The 25,068-nt window shown below is 46.8% G+C and overlaps 1 pseudogene; it reads left to right on the top strand.

Annotated features, from left to right (window-relative positions):
• Nucleotides 1–20,981, top strand: part of LOC146210325 (uncharacterized) — a 53,507-nt pseudogene extending 32,526 nt beyond the window's left edge.
• Nucleotides 20,982–25,068: the final 4,087 nt, after the last annotated feature.

Here is a 25,068-nt window from a genome sequence, read left to right on the forward strand (position 1 = left end):
AGCAGAATATCGAATTCGAATTGATTTATATGTTTTGGATGCAATTATGTCAGCTATTTCATTCCCTACGACGCCCGAATGAGCTGGGACATGAAATAGATTTACTGTGCGAATAGAGGCGACCGTATTTAGAAGTTGTATGATAGTATCAATTTGTGGGTCTAATGTGCAATAATTTGAAAGGGCATTGAGGAGTGAAAGAGAGTCTGTGTAGATGTGGACAGGTGTTCGTCCATTCTGATGCTTCACATACCTCAATGTCTCTCCAAATGCTATTTTTTCGACCCAATACGTGCTGTTTGCCAATTCGACCCTAAACCGGCCTACTGAAAAAATTTGGCCAGTTTGTGTAATTGCTACGAATGCAGCACCTGCAGCCGTGCAAGTATAGGAACCATCTGTGAAGACATGGAGCGCTGGCAGCGACGCCTTTGCCGCTGCCGCAACCATGTCCAAAAGAAACTACTTCCGACGGATGTTGAAGGGCCTCATTAAAAGGAGACACTATCTCCGAGACAAGATATGAATTTTGGCCGAATGTCTTATATCACACTACGAATAATTTAAACTCCGCGCTTAACCTATCAAGGTCAAACTGCAACGAAGCGGCATGCGTTAAAATTTGAAGTGCCCTCGTGCTTGTTGTGGAGTAAGCTCCAGCCAACGCCATTAGCGGAGCCCGCTGCACAGTTATCAATCTTGCACGGAGTCCCGAGTGGGGACACTCAGTCCACCACACAGGGGAGGCGTAAGTTAGAGTTGGCAGAATGACCTGACGGTATAGCCTTCTGAGCTGTTCCGGTGCCAGCGTGCCACTCATGCGCAAAAGGGTTCCAAGACGCGCAGCAAGCATTTCAGCACGCTCCTTCAGATATTCGCCATGACCGACAAAGTGCGGTCTATGAAGACTTCGAGCACCCGGACAGACGGTCTGAACTTAAGACAGACGGCATCCAGGTGAACGGTTGGTGGCGTGCGCCCCATGCCTCTTCTCGGAGGCGAGAACAGGACGCACGCCGTCTTCTGAGCGCAGATGGTTACCCTGGCCGTCGCCGCCCATGTCGTCACTCGTCTGAGTGCATCCTCTGCCAAAGTCTGCAGAACCCTAGGCAAAAGAACGACAACGTCGTCTGCATAGGAGCGACACGCCCTCTGGCATGTTTCAGGAGCAGCACTTAAAATAGGCGGCGTCAACCTTCGTGCACCGACCAACGGTGCAGTAACAGCATGCTGTATTTTCGTCCCGTCTTTGCCGCATTGATCATTTATGCGGCGTGTTGATAATGAAATGGAATGTGCGTCGGAAATGTCGGCCTTTAGCTGCATCGCGAAAGTATACAAATTCGCATCGGTTAAGTGCAGTACCGGATGCCGCCAGGTTACTGCAGAGATGCCGTCCGCGAGCACTGTGGCTGATGGCACTCTGGTCGTGCGCAGCTCCCTGGCCATTGCTAGGCCTTGTTTGTTTGGCATTAGAGACTTTTAGTATAGCGTACACAGACACACGCAAAGGAATAGCGCACGCCAAAAATATCGTGACAGGCACTGCGCATGCGCTATACGATAGCCGAGACCGAACTCTTTCGTACGATAGGCCAGCGTACGCTGAAACCTGAGTTTATCGTACCCAGCCCTCACGTACGATGGGAGATCAGCGTTGACAAGATGGCGGCGTCCAGGCCGCCCGCTTCAGAGTGAATTTGTCTTCGTTACCGCGTTTTTGAGCGCGCTGCCGCCTATAAATGGCACACGGGGTTTTCGCTTTGCCTCGTGTAGCATTGAGCACAAATAATTAGCGAATATTTACCTCTATTTTTCATTTTGCACCGCGGCAGCGCAGTCCCTAAGCCTGACGAGTAGCGTTGCTTTGTTGGTATGGCAACGCCATGAAGTGAATAGTCTTGGCTTGACTGCTTACACGCGTGTATCCGTAAAAATATGCTTGGCAGTACGGGCATGGTACGGGGCTGAAAGGAGGCCGTTGTGCACCATGACGGCAATACAAGGTAAAAGTCGTCAGCCCAGGAATACCGTTAGGGAGTACAACAAAACTGCCACAGCAAAGAAACTGGCTCCGGTGCGACTTGGCTAGGTTTGGCTTGCGAGTAAAAAAAAAGCCCGAATGTGTTTTCTTATTCTAAACCTAGATGTCGCCACTGTAGTTCGCGTTAGCGCTTTCGTACGGCCAACTAAAAGCGCCGATGCAACACACGGAGTATCGTCCCATAAATTTCTAGCGTTTATCGTACGAAAGCGTCCATACGCTATACTAAAAGTCTCTATTGAAGCTACGGTGAACGGTGTTTTAGAATCGGCCACTTCACTGTCTCTCTAGCCTAGCCGCTCGCGTGCTCCGTGCAGGATTCTTTCGTGTAGCTGCGGATTGGTGATAGCCTGCACTGCTGCATGTGCTGAGCTGCTTTGCTGATGTGTTGTGCCATCGATTCTGGCTCGGGTGATGCCTAACACACGTGCACGTTACGCATTGACACTTCCTAAATAGTGTGCGAGAGGACTTGAAACAAAAATACACTATACTACCCTTCTTGCTAATCTCAAGTCTTAAGATTCGCGGACGAGTAACTCATGCTCACCTGTAATCCAAACTTTGTAGCAATCTCTTTAAATGATCAGTCCGTGCTCACGGCGATATGTTTACATTCAATTCGTTATACACCACAAGAGATGCCGTCGACTATCATGAAAGTGCTCTTGGCTAAAGACAGTGGCATGTTTGCAAGCGTGCCAGCTTCCATGCAGAGGTGTTGCTCCGCGACAAGAAAGGCCACCGTTGGTGAAACTGCAGAAGACAGTACCGCTGACACCGGACACTGACCAGCAGTGCAAGATAAGAAAGGGGTCTTGTAGAAAGCCATACTCGGCAGGAGTGCATGCTGATTTGCGCTCAATGGGACAGGGATATGTAAGGAAGTGCTTCTCCGCGGCGGCCACCAGTGTGTGTGGACCCACCTTCAAAGGGCGATGGCAGGGTTATTTGATGTATTGCTGTCCTATACTTGTATGAATAATATACGGGTCTGTGATTCAACTCGCAAAGTTTTAGTGCCCTTTGCATATTGCAAAAAAACGCGATAGAAATCGGAATTGGGAAGCTCCTCCCACCGAGAGCGACCGCCATTTTCAAATGCTCGTGTGACGTCACAGATGATATGCAGCAGAGCGTCGTCTGCTGCAATGCAGGCTGCAATATCAAAAGACACGTCTCTTCTTCCCATTTTTTTTTTATTTTGATTGACAAAGTGGTCGTCGCTCATGTACTCATGAAGATGTTGCTTAATGAAAATGTTATCGCACGAAAGCGATGTAGAGTAAGGCATCTTTCTTCAGCATAAGCACCGGTTACAGTCAGTGGGCTGCTTGGTTATAGGTTCCTCAGCTTATCGACATACTGATCTGTCGCATATTACAAAGGCGACGACTCAAGCAGGACCAACGGTCGCCTATCGTTGTAGTGTGAAGTTTTGCGGCACCGCGACGCCGATGAAACTGATCAGCGGACGGTTGTCCGATCTGTTTTGGTCGGATTGGAGGCCAAGCGAGAACTTGACACCCGATGACTGAACGGCCTGAACAGTTGCACTTGTCTGTAGCTTAACTGTATTAGAAAGAAAACAAAAACAAGAAGCTACGCTTTATATGTTCCCCATTGTCATCAGCAATGACCTTGGCCAGAAATATTAGGCGGCCCCGAACTGCCGGCCCGTTCAGTGACGAGTAGGCGTAGTGTGAGTACCGCAAGGCTCGGGTCTAGAGTTTCGTCGACTACGGAGCGTGCATTCACAAGCTTTAGCTGTTGCATGTGGCCATCGAGTGTAGTTCTGACAGTAGCGACCCCAAATCGACCCTCAATGTCTCCATCGAAGGACAGCTACTTCCCGACCGAGACAAGATACGAGTCTTGGGAATATGGCGCCAGAGCAATCAGCGCTGTGGCCATACGCTCGGCCTTCCCAAGCAATCGACCACTCAGGTCGCCAGGATGATCACGCGTGTGTCGCAGAAGCGGAGCGCTATGCGAGAGGGGGATATTCTGCGCCTGGTTCAGAGCCTGGTACTCAGTCGCGTGGGCTACACCCTCCCGTATTTCAACCTCAACAAAGGAGAAATGGAAAGTGCAGATATCTTCATCCGCAAAGATTATAAGACAGCCCTGCACCTGCCAATGAACACCTCCAATGCAAAACTACTAGCTCTTGGAGTTCACAACACCTTCGAAGAGATCAAAGAAGCCCAACTGGTCACGCAGATAGCCAGGCTCCAGCAGACTCCTACGGGGCGCTCGCTTAATTCTTAGGCGACTGGGGCTAGGTGGAACTGCGGAAATCGAGAATCGTACTGCGAGCATACCGGGCACAATTCGCCAGATGCTAAAGGTTAGCTCCCTTCCCCGGAACATGGACCCCAAGTTGCATGTGGCCCATAGGGCAGCTTGGGCGAAGTATGTACAACAAAATTTAGCTACAAAATCCACAACGGTATACACGGACACGGCTCCGTATACAGGAAGCTCACATAGCGCTCTGGCGGTAGCTATTGATTCCAACATAAAAGAACTAGCTAGCGCCTCAGTCAGGGATTGCACGTAAAGGAGCAGCTGGCCGTTGCTCTAGCGGCGGTAGCCGGGTATCGAAGCAACACGCTTACCATTCTTACAGATTCGAGAGAAGCGTGCCGTAACTACATGAACGGCCGCATAGGTCGCGCCGCGCTCAGGCTCCTCCAGAGCACGACCCCATCAAAGGTCGCACACAACATCTACTGGGTACCAGGACACACCTACATGTGGGGAACGAACGCGCCGATGAGGTAGGTCGAGGGTACACGAGCCGAGCTTCCTCCCAATTGGACAATCTACCCGAGCGAATCAGCCCTACGTACTCAGACATTCTGAACTACTATAAGGGGGTACGGATCTGCTATCCGCCGCCTCATCGAGATCTAAAACAACAAGAGGCAGTGTACTGGCGAAGACTGCAGACAGGGACATTCCCTAACCTGCATATCCTAAGCAAAATTTACCCGTAACAATATCGGGACACCTGCCCATGGTGTGGTAGGAAACCTTCGTTATACCACATCACTTGGCAATGTAGAAATAACGATAGCATTTGTAAAGACTTGAGTCGGAGCAACTGACAACGTTGTCGCGGAACAGTAATGGCTGCCAGAAAAAAGTAGAGCTAGGTCTATGCCACTGTATAGCGTCGTGTTGTTTGGCTGCATCCACGTGCCCCCACCACCGTTCTGGTGTAGTTGGTTGCCACTGGCTCCTGAAAGTTTCGTATTGAAAGTTTCCTGGAAGTTTCGTTGTGGCTGGGGGGGGGGGGGGGGGGGGGCATTTTAGGAAAAGAGTGCTGAGAAGGTGCCACGTGGCTGCTGCTTCTGCTGCCGTGACAACAGGCGGATCGAGTGAAGTGGGAAAGCTACAGCGCAGCCGTTTGTGGGACTGCGAAGGACGAAAGTTGGGGGCGCGTTTATTATGTGGCAGAAAAAGTGCAAATTTTGACGACTAAATTTGGGGGTGCTTTCATTATGCGAGCAAATATGATATATGCCCGAGGATGCAGGATTGAATCTCTGCCACAGTGGCCACTTTTCGATGGAGGCGAAAAGAAAGGTGCTTTGTTTGTTGTGCGATGTCAGTGTGTCAGTGCACGTTAAAGAACCCTGTTCTGTTAAAGGGAGACACTGGTCTTAAAACAAATTTTTTTATTATTAGAGATATCACAATGAAATTCGGTGTGTATATGTATTTCTCCCTGCTGTTTTTAAAAATATAATTTGTTTTGCTATATCTCAATTAGTTCTCATGCTATGGAAATATAACTGATGCCTAATTAGGTCATTTCTTACGGGTGATTAAGACACTTTCCCTAATTATTTGACTCTGAATAAAATGTAGCTGTAGCCAAAGACCTGCCATGTGGAGCTATGCTGCTTAATTATCACAAAGGTGCGTTATCATATAAAAATGGCCAATTTTGCCGATGCCCCATAATTTTTAAATATAATTAGTTGACTTACGCTCCCCCATGTTTGATATGTTCAACCTAGCAACATAAAAATAGCATAGCTCCATAGTTCAGTTCTTTCTGAATGCAACGGTGTAAGACTTATTAAAATTGTACCACAAGAACGTAATGAAAAGTTCCGTAAGGCTAGTCATGTTGGCAAAAAATATGAAGTTGAGAAAATTGCATTTGAAGTTTTGACTGACTGCAGAAAATTTTGGGAGGAATCTTCAAGTGCAGATTTTATTTCAGTGTTCCCTATCTGTCCCCCTGCCAAACAAAACAAAAAATGTCTTATTCCATCCAACAAAACATTTCCTAAAAATTTTGAAGATGTGTACATGACAAAATTGTAAAAAATTCATAAAGTTATGGACTTTATTTTTTTTTTTTTTTTATGCCGACGAGAGTGCGGGGCTAAGATGTCCAGCTCCAAGTATAATATCTTGAGCCCTGCAAACAGTTTCTTGAGGGAATTAGCGGTCCCGTGCCAAGGGGGCTTGTGACAAACAGTTTGGTGGCCCTGAAAAGCTCTATTGTGACGCTCGTGTGATTGACTGCTCGCATCTTCGCGATCTTGCCGCAGGTTCCGCGCTTCGTGTGCGCAATAAAGTTGTTAACGCTTTCATGTCCACAATCGCGAATTCTGTACTGGCATTGCATTCCGTGCTGTGGCCGCAGTGAAACTCTCGTTGGGTCGCCGATTTTCCCGACAAAATGGACATTGCACCGACCGCTCAACACAGTGCGTCTGCTTCGCCATAGAGTAGTACGCGGCGGTGGCATCAGTGTATCGTGATCTGGGATGCAGTTCGCACTGTAATTTGAACCCACGGTGTCGTTGTAACGCAAGTCCCGACAGCAGGCTTGCGGCTTTTGTTCCATGCCTACGCCAGTCTGGAGTCCTCCACTACGGCGTCTCTCATAGCCTTAGTCGCTTTGGGACGTTAAACCCCACAAACCAAACCAAGCCTGTTCCTTACGGCTTCCAAAGCTCGTTGCGTGCACGGTTACAATCCACCGTTTTCCGGCATCTCGATCGCAAGGGGAAAAAAAGGAAAAACGATCGGCACAAAACGATGCTTCGAGAAACGCGAGCGCAAACGCAGACGCACGCGAAGAGCCAGCCATGGCGGCGAACGCAAAACAAAGAAAAAATGACGCGCTGGTCACGCCAGCCAATAGGAGACGCGGAACGCGACAGCCAATCAGAGACCATCAACGGCCTTCAGAAAACCGGCGCTCGCAGCCGTGCCGCTTGAGCGACCCCATTTTGAGATAGCGCAAATTGCACACAAAGAAAGCAGGTTCAAACCAAGCCCAAGATGGCGGCAATCGGCCAGCTGGAACGGCTGCGGCGCGCGCGGCAATTTCAAACAAATTTTCTCTTCTCGGGGGGCATTTCGCAGCTGCCGTGATGTTTTGAAAACCGATTTTATCGCATTTCCTGACCGACTTCATCGTTAATAATTTGAGTGCAGGTGCTCAAAAGGTTAAACCTTCAGAAATAGGGTATTTTCAAAATCGTTTTTTTGACCATTTTCGGCCGTTCTAAGACCCGCGTCTCCCCTTAACAGTCGGCACTTATGTCTTGTAGGTTTATATTTTGTAGTTGTGTGTGGTAGCGCTGTTTCAAATTTTCCTATAGCCAAAATGAACCAGTTTGCTCAAAAAGAAGTGTATTTTTATGAATATTTCTCAAACCACGCACCTAGCGGCCTCCTGCGAAAGCTCTGACAAACCTGGATATCATTTCACATTTACCCGCCTCCCTCATGCCTCCCTAGCCACCCCCATCGCGAGCGATCGCACCCGCCAAAGGCACCTGTTCATTTTTTCTTCCTCCATGGCACTCGCGAGGCACATGGACGGACTTCTTTTTTTTAATAAAGTTGAACACACCCTTAAACTCCTCCTCGTGTTCCTACGGGATGGCAGACTCAGGGCTCAGCTTTCAACCATGCCGCACATTACTCATCCTTCCATACGTACCCTTTGTACGCATCCCCCCCGAACTCCCTCGTCAGAAGCATTCCACACTCCATGCTCGCAAGGCTTGCAGAAAGTCTTGTGCATTTCCTGCGCTGGCCCTCTCACCTGCGCGCCGAAAACAATTCGCTCTCTCGCCCAGCAAGCGCCTTGCCCCCCCTCCCATTCCAGCTTCTTGCATCTCTTGCACAGGCCCTCTCTCTGTGCGGAGGCGACAGCAATGGGGCCATGACGTTCACATCAGTCGGGAGCGTGCTGCCTGGGGCCCTGCGGCCGCTTAGTAAACGTAAAAAATAAAGCCATCCGCTCAAAACTAACCCGAATGATATGTCTGTGCTAGTGTAATCATGTCTTAAGAATGCAATTGTGGTGCTGTCTCATATTCTTGGATATTTGTTCAGTATACCTTTAAACCCCGCAAATTAAACCAAGCCAAACTGTTTAATTAACTCTCTAATTTGCACAGTTGGGTGGTTAGTGTCATTGAGGAGTCTGAAGCCATGGGCAAGACAGTGCTGTATATCAGTTTCTGAAGCAAAGAAAAGCTCAATTTTTAAAGTCGAGCAACGTAAGAAAATCTGGTGCTTTTTTCTTTCGCTCTAAACCAAAGCAGAGCGCATTAGACGTGCTGGAAGCTTGGTGGTAGTAAGACGTTCACAGACAATATATTGCAGTGGCTATGGCACCCAATTGAAATTTCGTGCACTGTTCTGTCACATTATATACGGTTTTGCATCTCCATTTGATAAATGAAAAGAAATCATTGTCACCGGCATGGTTTTTAGTTTTTAGAGAAACAGATGAAAAAATAGTGCACAAATGAAATGTAGAGATTCAGCCATCCTTAAACCAAGTTTCACGGGTGTTGTAATCGCCCGCAGTCACATTCGCAGCTGCCTCTTCAATGTTGGCTCGTTTCCGCACTTGGTAAGCTTCTTGGCAATGGCCAGTCTCATTCAATGGTTTTGGCAACCTGTCTGGCATGGCTGTGGTCTCTCTCTTTAGCAAGGTGAGAGGTGCATATGGTGTATTATGATGTTACTGCACAACGCGAGAGTGTATTGCAGTTTTACACGAGGCAAGGTCGGCAGCGGTGATAGCACGGTGCTCTGTTTCCTGGGCACGACGACGTTTGTTGTTCGGCGCAATATGAAACATGTGGCGCACTAGAGAGCCTACATGTTGCGCCACTGCACCTAGCTTAAGGCATTTGAAGGGGCACTTATCGCCGCCCGCTATAGACCAGTGTTACCAGTTGAGCTAAAGATGCCATTTTGGTCCCCTACTGAACTGGCGCTCTGCATGCAGGGGAGATTTGCCACTCGTACACTGCGGAGGCCAGACTTTTGCTTCACTGCTCAACTGCATGAAATTGTAGTTGCGCACTGCAGTGAATATTAAGTGATAGCTTATACAGCTCGTTTGGACGAAAAGCCATCGGCACAATAGTAGTAGTAGTCTGCACCACGTGTCGGAAATAATCGGGGCTGCATAAAAAGTCCTGTCATGGTAATTTGTGGTTTAGTATTGATGATTTATTGGTAATGATAGACAATGATGAGTCAAGAAAAATAATTGGTGAGTTGAAGAAATTAAAAAATTGAAAAAAGAGTTCAAGAGTGTCAAAATGCTCAGAATGTAAAGTCAGGGCTTGATGATGCTAATTAAGAAAATGAGTCCTTAATTGATAAATTTATCATTTGATATATTCGAAAAATGTGGCAAAGGGGATTTAAAGCTGTCAAAGTGCTCACAATAAAAAGCTAATGCTTGACGATACTAAGTGTTGGCATATCACAAATAAAAAAAAAAATCGGTTGGTCGGTTTGTGGGCTTTAACATCCCAAAGAGACTCAGGAAAATTTAAAAATTAAAAAAGTAAATTGGCGTAATATATCGTCTGTGTGTCAGAAACTCCATACCATCATACCTTTAACAGTAGAGCTTTCCAAAGCAACATGCTGTCATGTATGGAGGGAGGATGTACAAATAGTCGTAACATGACTCGTAGTCATAATGCAACATAGCAAGCCTCAGTTGTTTAAAAAGTTGCGTGCTGTGAGGCGTTGAGCCTATATAAACATTGTGTATAGTCATCACTTGTCATAGTCATGATTTGTAATACTAAGGGAAATTGGCATGACTTAGCACTTTCAAAAGCACCGTACTGCAAGCTGTGGATGTTGTACAAACATTATGTGTAATCAATAGTCATAATGAAATTAGCAGTACTCAGGGCCTTTGAAAGTCATCAGCCTGACTATGCACACAGCAGGGCATAGGCCTTGCCCATATCACTCCAATTAACCCAGCCCTGTGCCAGCTGTGTCCCTTTGAACTCTGCAAATTTAATCTCATCCTTCTAACTTTCTGCTGCCCCCTGCTACGCTTGCCTTCACTTGGAATCCAGTCTGTTACTCTTAAGGAGCAGCTGTTATCTTGCCTTCACATGCACATCCTGCCCATGCTCATTTCGACCAGAATGTCATCAACTTGCGTTTGTTTCCTGACCTGCCTCTGTTAACCTGCCTGCCAGTTTCCATTCTATAGCATTCTGTATTGACCTCAGTTTAGCAGTTTTTGTTAGTCCACATTTCTGCCTCATTGATTAGTACCGAAAAGGTGCAACTGCCTGCATACTTTCCTCTTGAGGGACACTGGTATGCTGCCATCAATGATCTGACAATGCTTGTTAAATACACTCTATCCAAATCTGTTTCTCATAGTCATTGCCCTCTCGTTGTCCTGATCTGCAGCCATTACCTTTCATTAGCAGACATATTCTTTTACCATTTACAGCACCTCGCTACCTATTTTAAACTGTTGTTTTCCTAGGCTCTTGAACATTACTTCAACATATCTTCTGCTTATTAATTTTAACTCTGCCATTGTGTTTTAAGTTATTCATCATCCTTTGCAATTCTTGCACAGAGGTGCATAGCAAGACAGATGCCATCAGCAAATTGCAGATTACTCAGGTTTTCTCCAGCAACCCTTATCTAGATTTCCAACCTAGATTTCCAAGCAAGCAAACTCGAGATATCATGTCTTCTTACCTAACACCTTATTTAATGGGAATTTATAACTTTATGGAGGACTATCGTTGATATGCAGCCACTACAGATACCAAGGTCACGTCGGCTACTGCGACATCTGTGCCCTCATTCATGAGCTGTTCTACATGCAAAGTGCGCAGAAAGATTGAAGCAGAGTTCCAATGCAGCACAGCAGACGTCTGTAACGAATAGCAGATGTGCACAAGAGCGTTCAGAGGACTCTTAACATCCCTGTGCTCTGTTACCGCAGTTACTACGATAACCATCATGCATTTGCGGAAAGCAGCTGAAGAACATGTGTGGGAGCCAATGTCCAGACAGCAACCCATAGTATAATGGTCAGATTTCCGGAAACCCCGAATGGCCGCAGAGGTAGGGGTGTGCATCTTTAGATCGCTGACGAGACTGCTTACTTCGTACCCGGCTTGAAGCAGGATGGAAGCTGTGTAGCAACAGTTAACCCCAATTCCCAGTTCAGTCTCATTCCTGAAACTGTTAGAAAATAAATAAAAAAATAAAACGGAATGAGAAAATGCTTACACCTGCGGAGCATTAACAGGCTTAAGCCAATCAAAATAAAATGAATTGGGCCCAGTCGGCAAAAAGTTTAATTTGGTGGAAAAAGCCAACTGAAAAAATAAAATTGGGAATGGTAACGCGTCTATGTCCTGAGGGTTCAACGAGCAGAGGGTGGGCAGTCCTTGCAGAGCTGGTTTAATTTACGATTTTTTTTAATAGAAATGCCCGAATAATTTACACACACGCAGAAAAGAAAGGAAAAGAAAAAACGAAAGAAATAAAAGTAATAATAAAATAATAAAGAAAAATAAATAAATAAATAAAAAGAAATTACGTTTTATTGATAACATGATAAGGTAAATTTAGGAAAATACATAAATAAAAAAACCACACAAAAAGGATCAAAATAAACGAAGATCTATGCAGCTGCAGGTATAGGCTGGGTTTGTGAACTGCAATCGGTAATAAAGAAAAAATGCAAAAAGGCAGAGCAATACGTACAAGACATAATATAATCGAAGTTATATGTACATATTATTTGGGAGAAAAAGGAAATAATAATAATATTTATATATTTACATTAGCTGTTCTGTACAAAATCTGTACAATATTTAGATTAGAGAAAAGAAGTGATGAAAAATAAATAATAATAAAGAGAATACTTATAACAGCAGTAACGAAATTGATACTTATGGAAAAAGTTAAAACAGAAATAAAAATCAATAATCTGATATGGTAACAGCTGCATTTCTCCATTCCAGAGAGGGCTGACATGAATGTCTGCCTCATATGGCCTGAATGACCCTCCCCAGAAAAGGAAAAACTGCAGCTACATTTACGTGTTTGTGTTCGTGTGTAGTCAGGTAGGTTAGAACTAACCACTGATACTATGCGCATTAATAGCACGCAACATCTTTTGTCGTCAAGCCAACGTCTCCAGTTGGCCGTTGGTTGGTCATTCGGCTGAATGTTAGGTAGTCGAGACACCAAATGTGATGTGATGGGACATGATGTCAAGTAATGAAACACATCTCCCTCGGCATAACCGCATGAACAGGCTGACGTGGTAGTGAGTCCAAAGCGGTTAAAATACTTCGGGAAGCGACCGTGTCCCGTTAGAAAAGTAACCAACGGCTTCGCCGGAAAGAAATTTTGAGGTATGTTAAATATGTTCGGTATCCAATTATAAGTTAAAGTATTCTCATTGTTGTCCCGCCACCACGCCTCCCATTTCGCTCTTACTGATTTTTTCAATGCCATACATACGGAATTTTTGGATTTAGCAGAATATCGAATTCGAATTGATTTATATGCTTTGGATGCAATTATGTCAGCTATTTCATTCCCTACGACGCCCGAATGAGCTGGGACATGAAATAGATTTACTGTGCGAATAGAGGCGACCGTATTTAGAAGTTGTATGATAGTATCAATTTGTGGGTCTAATGTGGAATAATTTGAAAGGGCATTGAGGAGTGAGAGTCCGTGTAGATGTGGACAGGTGTTCGTCCATTCTGATGCTTCACATACCTCAATGCCTCTCCAAATGCTATTTTTTCGACGCAATACGTGCTGTTTGCCAATTCGACCCTAAACCGGCCTACTGAAAAAATTTGGCCAGTTTGTGTAATTGCTACGAATGCAGCACCTGCAGCCGTGCAAGTATAGGAACCATCCGTGAAGACATGGAGCGCTGGCAGCGACGCCTTCGCCGCTGCCGCAACCATGTCCAAAAGAAACTACTTCCGACGGATGTTGAAGGGCCTCATTAAAAGGAGACACTATCTCCGAGACAAGATATGAATTTTGGCCGAATGTCATGTATCGCAATACGAATAATCTAAACTCCGCGCTTAACCTATCAAGGTCAAACTGCAACGAAGCGGCATGCGTTAAAATTTGAAGTGCCCTCGTGCTTGTTGTGGAGTAAGCTCCAGCCAACGCCATTAGCGGAGCCCGCTGCACAGTTATCAATCTTGCACGGAGTCCCGAGTGGGGACATTCAGTCCACCACACAGGGGAGGCGTAAGTTAGAGTTGGCAGAATGACCTGACGGTATAGCCTTCTGAGCTGTTCCGGTGCCAGCGTGCCACTCATGCGCAAAAGGGTTCCAAGACGCGCAGCAAGCATTTCAGCACGCTCCTTGAGATATTCGCCATGACCGACAAAGTGCGGTCTATGAAGACTCCGAGCACCCGGAGAGACGGTCTGAACTTAAGACAGACGGCATCCAGGTGAACGGTTGGTGGCGTGCGCCCCATGCCTCTTCTCGGAGGCGAGAACAGGACGCACGCCGTCTTCTGAGCGCAGATGGTTACCCTGGCCGTCGCCGCCCATGTCGTCACTCGTCTGAGTGCATCCTCTGCCAAAGTCTGCAGAAACCTAGGCAAAAGAACGACAACGTCGTCTGCATAGGAGCGACACGCCCTCTGGCATCGGCAGCTCTAGCAAGCCACGCACCACTATATTCCAGAGGAGCGGTGACAGTGGAGAGCCCTGTGGGCTGCCCAAGGCGGGACGCGCAACCAGGCGAAAGGCAACAGACCATTGTGCTGAGCGACTGCGTTAAAGAACCCCAGGTGGTCAAAATTTCCTGAGCTCTCATACATGGCGTCTAACCAATGAGGTGCTGGGCTGACCAAACATGCCCACTTCCGTCGATTTCTGTGGCCTGCCTACGAGCGCGTAGATCAAAATGCGTGTCATGAGTGCTCAGGTAGGCGACGAATTGAGAAAGGAGCACCGTACGGAGGAGAGGCTCTCTACTTTGAAATCAAAAGGTTTTCGCTCAGCCACGCGTGAGGCTGATACTAGACCAGACCACCACCCAAAAAGGACTTCAGAATGCTACAGCTACGACTTGTGGCGTTCTTCAATGTCATCCTGAAGAACGCGCCTAAATGCACACACACGAATGCATTTGCAGAGGGAATAAATAGCGGCGCTCATGCCAAAACGCGCGAACGATAATACAGTTTAAATGCGTTTCATCGAGTACACAAGACTGTTATTCTAATTAATTAATTATTTTTTGCCAAAAGTACCCGTGCACGCAAAGTACGCTTTCCTTCCAAGGGAAGGAAAGCGTAGCAGGGGGCGGCAGAAAGTTAGGTGGGCTGATGAGATTAAGAAGTTCGCAGGGGTCAAGTGGATGCAGCTAGCACAGAACCGGGTTAAGTGGAGAAATATGGGAGAGGCCTTCGCCCTGCAGTGGGTATAATCAGGCTGATGATGATGATGATGACCCGTGCAGCCCCGCTGGCCGGCGACACGACCCGAGCGGTGGCGATACGGTCACGGTCGCTGGCCGCTGCTTTCCAGCAGCAAGCGTAAGCTGGCTGACGTAAGCTCCCTTGCTCTCCTTCGTGGCATGATAAAAAAAAAGTGGCTAATCGTGTGCGGCGTCTGATTTGGAGCAATCGGAACGTTGTGATACTGATTCGCTCAGTATAATTCGCTCAGTGCTGCTTTTTTTTCTTTAGTGGCTCTGTAAAGCCGTGCTCTTTATTAGAATAACTAGCACGTTTAATACCAGCGCGCGCCGGTCACGATCGGGCAAATTCGCGAAGGGAAAGTAAGGTGTGAAACATATCAAAAAATTCGATGCGCCGTTTCCTGCAGGTCCCAGCCTTCTTTTTTTGAACACGGCCGACTTTGTTGTGCCGCTTCGTTAGTGGAGGAGAAAAAAATAGGCAAGATCTGGAGCCATTTCAAGTATTACGGTATTAATCCATTTCAAGTGCTCCTGTTACTTCGTACTGCGTCATTCGGAAACGTACAAAAGCGCTTAATCACTTTCGTCCGGCAATTCGTTGCATTGATCGGCGTCACTGTTGTTAACAAAGTCTGACATACAGCATTCAATTTAGCAATACGGCCAACGCCAATATGTTATCGATATGAACAGAAAGCTGAACAGGCGGCATTAGGACTGCTAACTATTTTCGTGTTAATATCTATTTCCCAGCCAGTTGATTGATGGTGCAGTGTCCGCCGAGAGAATGGTAGTCAGCAATTCTTTTAAAGTGCTGGATGCAACATTCAAGTGGCACGCAGCATCACGTTCGGAGGCCGAAACTTGCCGCCCTTGCTGAAATTGATCGCGGGAAATGGTGAGAGCGGAAGTTCAATGCACTAGTAAAACAATTTATTCGTAGTCAACCTTCATAACAGTGAGACATTTTTGGTGGGCAGTACGTTAGGGAGCATTCACCTGTGCCTCGTAAATGGAGCATGTTATTTGCTTCTAAATTTTTTCACGTTTTGCAATATTGAAACTTGTGGTCGTGGTATATGTGAACCGGTAGTAGACGCCAGTGGCCTTTCACTTGTACAAGTATTGTCTCCAGTGCAGGAGGCCTGATTTTAATTTGAAGGGATAAGCGTGCTTCGTTTACTTATGTCCGCACCTGTACATCACACATTTGCTTTACTGCCCAAATATTTTTGAGGCAGTTGCACTCTATACTCAAATTTACCCCATTCGCTTTTGCGTTACAATCGCCAAAACATTACGCACTTCTGTCCGTTACCCAGCGGCTGCAAATGCGGCGCTGAAGGATACGCCTCATTGCATATGCAACAATAGCCGCTCTTTCAACACAGGGAAATATTGCCTCGTTATTCTCTCTCCTCATGCTCAATGAAGCGTCACAACCGAAAAATAGGAATCGTGGGAAAAGTTAGCATGGTAAAAACATGCTAAAAACAGAAATCCAGGACTAGGCGCTGAAGGAACCGATCAGTGAAGAACGGTGGACTGTTGTGCCTTATATTCATAAAGTGTCACCCGGATTGCGAAAGGTGAAAAGAAAACGCAAAGTGAAGCGTCTGTTTATGATGAAGAGTAAAATGTATTAGTTAAGCCTGAACGTATATGCACACAATTTCCTGGTCCGGAGGAAAGCTAGAGAAAAGAGGTAGCGACACTCCGACCAAGTATTGTTTTCAAGAGCTTTTGGTCGAAGTGCCGCAGACTTTTCGGTCTATAAATGAAGGCACATGTCGCAACACAGGTGAAGTGGAAGAATAAAGTAAAAATCTACCTAACACTCAACCACACCATTCTGCGAACTTTAGCCGGTTGTGCGAAAGGTCTAACCAAAAATCTTTATCGAATGGATCGGACCACGTGATATTGTTGCTCCGGCGATTAGGCTAAGCATTATTAGCTTGTCCAGGATTATCCGACATGTGACTGCACTGCCGGCTGAACAGCGAGGCTTCATCGATCGGCGTCGTGTACTCGTCGTGCCGTAGGGTGTCTCCAAAAGCGCAGGGTATTCTCACTCCATCAGGTGCCATGGCTGCCATCCCTCCTACGCCGAACCTTCTGCGCATGTTGCGGCTAAATGATAAGATTCTTAAGAACCTTTTATCCATGCTTTAGCCTCATAGGACATTCTGCAGATGCATAGTAACGCTGAAACCGCAATTGGTTTTCTCAAACAAAAATGCGGCAAGGGTTCAAGAGCGTGTCATCTCATGCTACCCGATACGGTCGCTGGGCCTTCATGACATCCGCCGCCTTTTAAAGCTCGTAAATTCAAGCAGACTCGCGATGTCCGCGGCGAGCTGAAAATAACGCCAAAACACCGAATAGGCCACGTTTATCCGATTATAAACAATGCGGCAAACGTTTGGAGCTGCACTTGCTGTGCTTCCATGGAGCTGGCGCCTGTGACCAGGTGCGGGGTCCGCCTAAACATTCGCACGCAGTTTTACGACCTCTCAAGGTGCTACGTCGTTTCACTGCGCTGTCGAGCAGTTTTCATTCTGTGCGCTGCTTCTGCAACGGACGCAGACGAATCGCTTTACACCGTCTGGTTTTTTCCCAGTAGGGAGATCTTCACAGCTGTCGGCGTGCGAAAAATGGCGGCGTCTGCGGAAGCGCTTGTCACATCCTCTTGTTTATGGCTGGTAGGGTGTGGCGTCTTTGTCGCCTTCTGCGCTGCCTATATATGCTCGTAGAGCGGCGAAACTATCTGGAACATTGTTCCACACGCTTTGCACACGGATTCGCTGTCACCTTTAAGGCTGCCGACTCTTCATGAGACTTGCGTTAAGTGTATACGATGGCACATCGAGGTTTGTGGCTGGTATTCAAGTGTCGTCGGCGCCGTTTTCTGGTGCAGAGCATAACCTTTGCAGTGAAAGCAGGAACAGGCGGTGGTAAGTCGATAAGCGGTAGCTTTTCAGTGTGCACCACGAAATAGTCGCAACTGTGACGTATTAGCATAATCTTATAGTTTCCTGCGTCGTTTTCATATCACTATACACGTCCTTCAGCCCTGCCGCGGTTACGCAGTGGTTAGGGCACTTGACTACTATGCTCAAGGATGCGGGATCGAATCCCTGCCGCGGCGGCCTCTTTTTGACGGCGGCGAGAAGCGAGGCACCTGTGTACTGTGCGATGTCGGTGACTGCACCACAGCGCAGCCACCTAATCCGCTTACCTTTGCGATGCAGACGACCGTCCTCGCATTTGCCAGCCTGCTGCTGCCGTCCCTGGCAGGCCTGTCTACGGGGGCGTCATCGGTGTGCGCACTGCCGTACACTGGAGATGACCCTGGCTCCTGCCATCCACCGCCCGGCGAGTGCTCGTCCCTACTGGATATGCCGCCAGAGGAGCTGCACACACCGGAAATCACAGTACCATGGATGGCCACATCGACATCAGGAACAATGCCAACATGTATAAAAGAGCTTCACCCGCTGACACCGCTTCGTGGGCTCGGTGACTGCACCACAGCGCAGCCACCTAATCCGCTTACCTTTGCGATGCAGACGACCGTCCTCGCATTTGCCAGCCTGCTGCTGCCGTCCCTGGCAGGCCTGTCTACGGGGGCGTCATCGGTGTGCGCACTGCCGTACACTGGAGATGACCCTGGCTCCTGCCATCCACCGCCCGGCGAGTGCTCGTCCCTACTGGATATGCCGCCAGAGGAGCTGCACACACCGGAAATCACAGTACCATGGATGGCCACATCGACATCAGCAACAATGCCAACATGTATAAAAGAGCTTCACCCGCTGACACCGCTTCGTGGGCTCGGTGACTGCACCACAGCGCAGCCACCTAATCCGCTTACCTTTGCGATGCAGGTCAGTACACCGTATGCCCTCTTCGCTAAAAAATCAAGTAATTATATCTTGGTGCAGTTTCCGAGCCCGCACTGCTGTGCCGCCATTGCCGTCTAGTGTGCTCACGTAATTCATTCCTTGCTCATGCTATCAGGTGACGTTGAGACTAACCCTGGTCCTGAGGGCAACGCTGCTGTACTCGCTGAACTACAGAAGCTAAATGCGGGACAGACCCTGTTGATTACGGAAATACAGGGCCTCAAAACACAGCTGAACACAACAGATCAAACCATAGCAAGCCTAGACAAACGAATGGCCGATCTCGAAACGCATTACCAAACACTTCTTCACCTCAAAAACGATATTGAAATAATGCAGTCAACCACAATCGACCAAGCCAAAAAGATTAAAAAACTAGAAACACGCCTGGATGACGCGGAAAACCAATCACGTCGGAATAACCTTATTTTCTATGGCATCCCTGATCCTGCTAACGCTGAAACGTGGGCTGAGTCAGAAAAACTAGTCATTGATGTTTGCCGCAATAATCTTGATATAACCTTGGAACCTAACGACATTGAAAGAGCGCATCGCCTCGGAAATCATTCAGCTGACCGAATTCGTCCCGTAATCGTAAAATTCCTATCTCATAAAACCAAAGACGCACTGTTATCAAATGGCCGTAAATTGAAAGACACCAACTACAGTATCGGAGAGGACTTCTCCCGCACCGTTCGACACGCGCGTAAACAGTTGCTAGCGTTTGCCAAAGCAAATTCTAACAAGTACTCCTTGCGCTTCAAAACCCTGCACATCGGCTCAAAACGCTACGTATTTGACGCATCATCCCAAGCCGTTAAGGAAATAGCATAGCAATTGCCCCGTCACAAAACTTTAACAAATCGTCGACCCGCTCCACCGCACAATGTTCTCTCGTTTTCGACAATATTCACTAACATCCGTAGTCTTCTTCCAAAGCGCGAACTCATATCAAACATCATGTCGTCATCCGGGAGCAACATACTAATACTAACAGAAACTTGGCTAAATAGTGACGTAACGGATGCGGAAATTTTGGCCGATGTACCCAACTACGAAGTGTATCGAAACGATCGGAAAGGCAAACGGGGGGGCGGTGTTCTCGTTGCCATTCATCGAGGCATATCATGCTCTGTTGTTGACGTCGCATCCGACATTGAAGCCATATGGCTCATCTGTCGCGCTCCCCCCGTAACAGTTCTGCTTGGCGTTTGCTACAGGCCCCCCCAGGCTAATCCAGACTTCCCACGTCATCTGAACAACATCCTTCATAAACTTGTTTTCACATATCCAAATGCCCGTTTTCTTCTTTTTGGTGATTTTAACTACCCGGATATTGATTGGCAGAACATAGCTAGTTCCACAATAACGTGTCATGCAGAGGCGAAGAACTTCATCGATGTCTGTTTAAATTTTAACCTCACTCAATTAATTTCCCAACCAACCCGTGTCTCAGGAGAATCAGCAAACACGCTCGACCTGATACTAACAAGCAGCCCCGAGAATGTATCATCCATCAGTTACCTTCCTGAAATCAGCGATCACAAAGTCATGCATGCTTTATTCTCATTTACCTCGACTCAAAAACAGACATCCGATAAAACGATACAACTCTACGATAAGGGTAACTATAATGCAATAACTGAAGAACTTAACACCTTTTTTCCTGAATACGTATCCGCATTTCACACTCGCTCAATTCATGAAAACTGGCTGATATTCAAGAACAAATTAAATCATCTCACTAATATGTTCGTACCAAGGATTACCTTTCATACTAATCGCAATAAACCATGGTTTACCCAGCACTTAAAACGACTCGAAAACAAAAAGAAACGATTGTTTGGTACCGCCAAACGAAACGACACGCCTGCCGCATGGGAAAAATACTTCGAGGCCGAAAAATGATACCTACTTTCTGTTCGTAACGCCAAGTACTCATTTTATCACAATGACTTACCAAACTTACTTATAAGAAACCCCAAGCAATTCTGGCAAGTTTTAAACCCAACACATCCTCCCGATATTAAACTGACGAATGATTCACATGAAGCGGTGACTGACCATGATTGCGCAGAAATATTTAACCATGCATTCACATCTGTGTTCACTACCGAACTCGACGCACCTTCCCAATTACCCCCCCATGCCGGCAGTCACGTTCGTCGAAGAAGGCATTTCATCCATAATTCATAAAATGAAACTTTCATCATCAGCTGGTATGGACCTGATTAATTCAAAACTATTGAAAAATGTGGAATCAATTTGTGCATCATATTTATGTCTCATTTTCTCACAGTTACTCTCCTCAGGAATTTTGCCTCTTGATTGGAAAACGGGGAAGGTCGTTCCAGTCTACAAATCAGGTAACAGAGACTCGCCCTTGAATTACCGCCCCATTTCATTGACTAGTGTGCCTTGTAAAATCATGGAACATGTCATCTACTCACAAATCGTAAACTTCTTGGACCGAAACCATTTTTTTTCACCCTTCACAACACGGGTTTCGTAAGGGCCTCTCTTGCGAAACCCAACTAGCGCTTTTCCTTCACGACTTGCACACTAATCTAGACCGTAATATGCAGACCGACACCATCTTTCTTGATTTCGCCAAAGCTTTTGATAAGGTTCCCCACCGCCGGCTATTACTAAAACTCTCAAAGCTGAACCTACCCCCTAATATTCTCAAATGGATTGAAGAATTCCTAACTAACCGTTCTCAGTCAGTCTATCTTAACGGCCATCTGTCTACATCTCTCCCGATTACTTCAGGCGTCCCACAAGGTTCTGTCCTCGGTCCCCTCCTATTCTTAATATATATTAACGACTTGCCCCTGCATGTTTCCTGTAGTATTTGAATTTTCGCAGATGATTGTGTTATTTACCGCACCATTAATAACTGTTACGATCAATACACTCTTCAGACAGAGCTTAACAACATACTAAATTGGTGTAATAACTGGCTAATGTCCCTCAATTCTAGTAAATGTAAACTCATGTCCTTCACTCGTCGTCACAATCCATATCTCTTTCATTGTTCAATTTCTAACACACAGATTGAGCAAGTACAATCATATAAATATCTAGGAGTCACTCTCTCTTCTAATCTATCATGGCAGGTTCATGTCGGTAACATCATTTCAGCATCAAACAAAACACTCGGTTTTCTAAAACGTCACCTTCGTCTTGCCCCACCACATGTTAAATTGCTCGCAAATAAATCACTTATAAGACCCAAATTAGAATATGCATCCCCCATCTGGAGCCCACATCAAGCATATCTAATCACCGCATTGGAAGCTGTGCAGAATCGTGCTGCCCGATTCATTCATCCCTCATACTCATATGACGTCAGTGTTTCATCCTTGAAAGCTACATCCGGACTGCCACCCCTCTCTTTACGTCTTCGCATTGCTAGCCTCACCCTTTATCACAAATGCTTTTATTCTCCTCTCAATCAAGCACCGTATATCACCGCCGCATCACGCATATCTCACCGCACCAGTCATCCCCTTCAAGTTGCCCGCCCACTATCACGCACTGCTACGTTTTCAGCTTCGTTGTTTCTTCGAGCAGCCACGGACTGGAACGGCCTACCCCATGACATCGTCGCCATCGCTTCAACATCTGCTTTTCAAGAACGCGTAACAGATCACCAGATCGCGCAGATCGTGTTGGTCTTGATCGCCCAGCTTCCCCGTCGACCTCGACGCCGTCCTCAACGTCCTTCTATATTTGATGGAGGTGCGGCCTGATATCCTTGCCTCACGCTGCAGCTTCGCACCCGCACGCTCTCGGTAAATCGTATGGCTAACAACGAACACTCCCCGGTCACCCCGATGACCCCGCCGATTGTCTGCTCTGGCTCCTTACGCCAGCGAGACCCTATGCTCTTCAGCGGGACAGACGATACTGACTGAGATGACTGGCTTGCTTCGTACGAGCGAGTGAGTTCGTACAATAAGTGGGATGACGCCACAAAGGTAACAAACGTCATCTTTTATTTGACCGGCATTTCCAACTCACCCCCCTTCATGGATCACTGCCTTGTCGTGGCGGAGGGGCTTGCGAAACTCGATGAAGTCGTGAGCTCTGCTGTGTAGGGCCACCCAAGATAGACAAGTTACGGCAGAGAGTTCTGACAAAATGTGATTCACTGGAGAAGGTAATGGCAACCCACTCCAGTATTTCCTGCCAAGAAAACCCTATGGCCAGTCACAATACCATTATCGATATGGCACCAGAAGATAAGCCCCCCAGGTTGGAAGGCGTCCCACATGTTACTGGGGATGAACAAAGGGCGATTCCTAGTAGCTCCAGGACGAATGAAGCGGCTGGGCTAAAGCCAAAAGGACGCTCAGTTGTGGTTGTGTCGGGAAGCGACCGGAAAGTCCGATGTTGCAAGGAGATATATCACATAGCAACATGGAATGTAAGATCTATGACGCAAGGTAAACTGGATATCGTCAAGCGAGAAATGGACAGATTGAACATTGATATCTTGGGTATCAGCGAGCTCAAGTGGACCGGAATGGGAGAATTTAACTCCGGCGACCATTACGTCTTTTATTGTGGGCACGAATCCAAGAGAAGGAATGGGGTCGCTCTCATAGTAAACAGAAGAATGGGCAAAGCAGTGCTAGGGTACAACCCCAAAAACGACAGAATGATTTCACTTCGGATCCAAGGTCACCCTTTCAACATAACAGTTATCCAAGTCTATGCACCGACCACTGCTGCTGAAGAAGCTGACGTTGAGAGATTTTATGCGGACCTACAATGCCTTTTAGACCGCACCCCATCATCAGACGTCGTTTTTCTCATAGGAGACTGGAATGCTAAGGTCGGGAGTGAAGAAATATCCGGAATTACAGGCAAGTTCGGTCTTGGTGAGCCAAATGAAGCTGGGCAGAGGCTAGTAGAGTTCTGTCAAGAAAACAACCTGATCATAGCAAATACTCATTTTCAACAGCACAAGAGGCGCCTGTACACATGGATTTCACCGGACGGTCTGTACAGGAATCAGATCGATTATATTATTTGCCGGCAGAGATGGAGAAGCGCTATACAAGCAGTAAAAACAAGGCCTGGGGCCGATTGTGGCACCGATCATCAGCTTCTTGTTGCCAAAATTAAGCTTCGATTGAGGAAAGCGCAGAAAACTAGAAGGCCTTTCAGGTATGATCTGGATCAGATTCCATTAGAATATGCTGTGGAAGTGAGGAATCGATTTCAAGAATTAGATCTAGAAGACAAAGAGCCCGAAGAGATGTGCACTGATGTTCGTGATATAATACAAGAAGTTGCTACTAAGGTAGTTCCAAAGCCAAAGAAATGCAAAAAAGCAAACTGGTTATCTGAAGAGGCTTTGCAAATAGCTGAGGAAAGGAGGATGGCAAAAGGTATGGGGGAAAGAGAAAGATACAAGGTGCTCAATGCGGATTTTCAGAAAATAGCAAGGAGAGATAAGAATGCCTTCCTGAACATACAGTGTCAAGCAGTTGAGGACAACAGCCAATTAAGGAACACAAGAGCTCTGTATAAGACAATCAAAGATATCAAAGGAAGCTTCTGTGCTAAGCTGGACGTGATAAAGGACAAACGAGGCAAGGACCTCACTGAAGCCTCAGAGATAAAGAAGAGGTGGCAGGAATACACAGAAGAACTGTACAAGAAGGACCCGGATGTGCAAACCCAACATAGGACGGTTGTGATTTCTGATCTCGAGCCGGGCATCCTGAAGAGTGAAGTTGAATGGGCCTTAGCCAGCCTTGCTAAGAACAAAGCTAGCGGAATTGATGGTATTCCAGCTGAGTTGCTTCAAAACCTCAACCACGACGCTGTTAACACACTGCATACATTATGTCAAAAGATTTGGACAACCCTGCAGTGGCCACAGGATTGGAGGAGGTCAGTTTACATCCCCATTCCAAAGAAAGGCAGTGCCAAAGATTGTTCCAACTACCGCACGATCGCGCTTATTTCGCATGCTAGCAAGGTGATGTTAAAAATCCTGCAAGGTAGGCTGCAGCAGTATGTGGATCGGGAGCTTCCGGACGTGCAAGCTGGGTTTCGCAAGGGCAGAGGAACTAGAGACCAAATTGCCAACCTTCGCTGGATCATGGAAAAAGCAAGAGAGTTCCAGAAACCCATCTACTTCTGCTTTATTGATTATGCGAAAGCGTTTGACTGCGTAGATCACAGCAGATTGTGGCAAGCTCTCCAAGAGATGGGAGTTCCAATTCACCTCATCTGTCTCCTCAGGAACCTTTATGAAGGGCAAGAGGCCACAGTCAGAACTGGGCATGGTCTTACTGATTGGTTTCCGATTGAGAAAGGGGTGAGGCAAG

Source organism: Amblyomma maculatum, chromosome 1 (genome assembly GCF_055883805.1).
Source record: "Amblyomma maculatum isolate TAMU_Amacu chromosome 1, ASM5588380v1, whole genome shotgun sequence".
NCBI lineage: Eukaryota > Metazoa > Arthropoda > Arachnida > Ixodida > Ixodidae > Amblyomma > Amblyomma maculatum.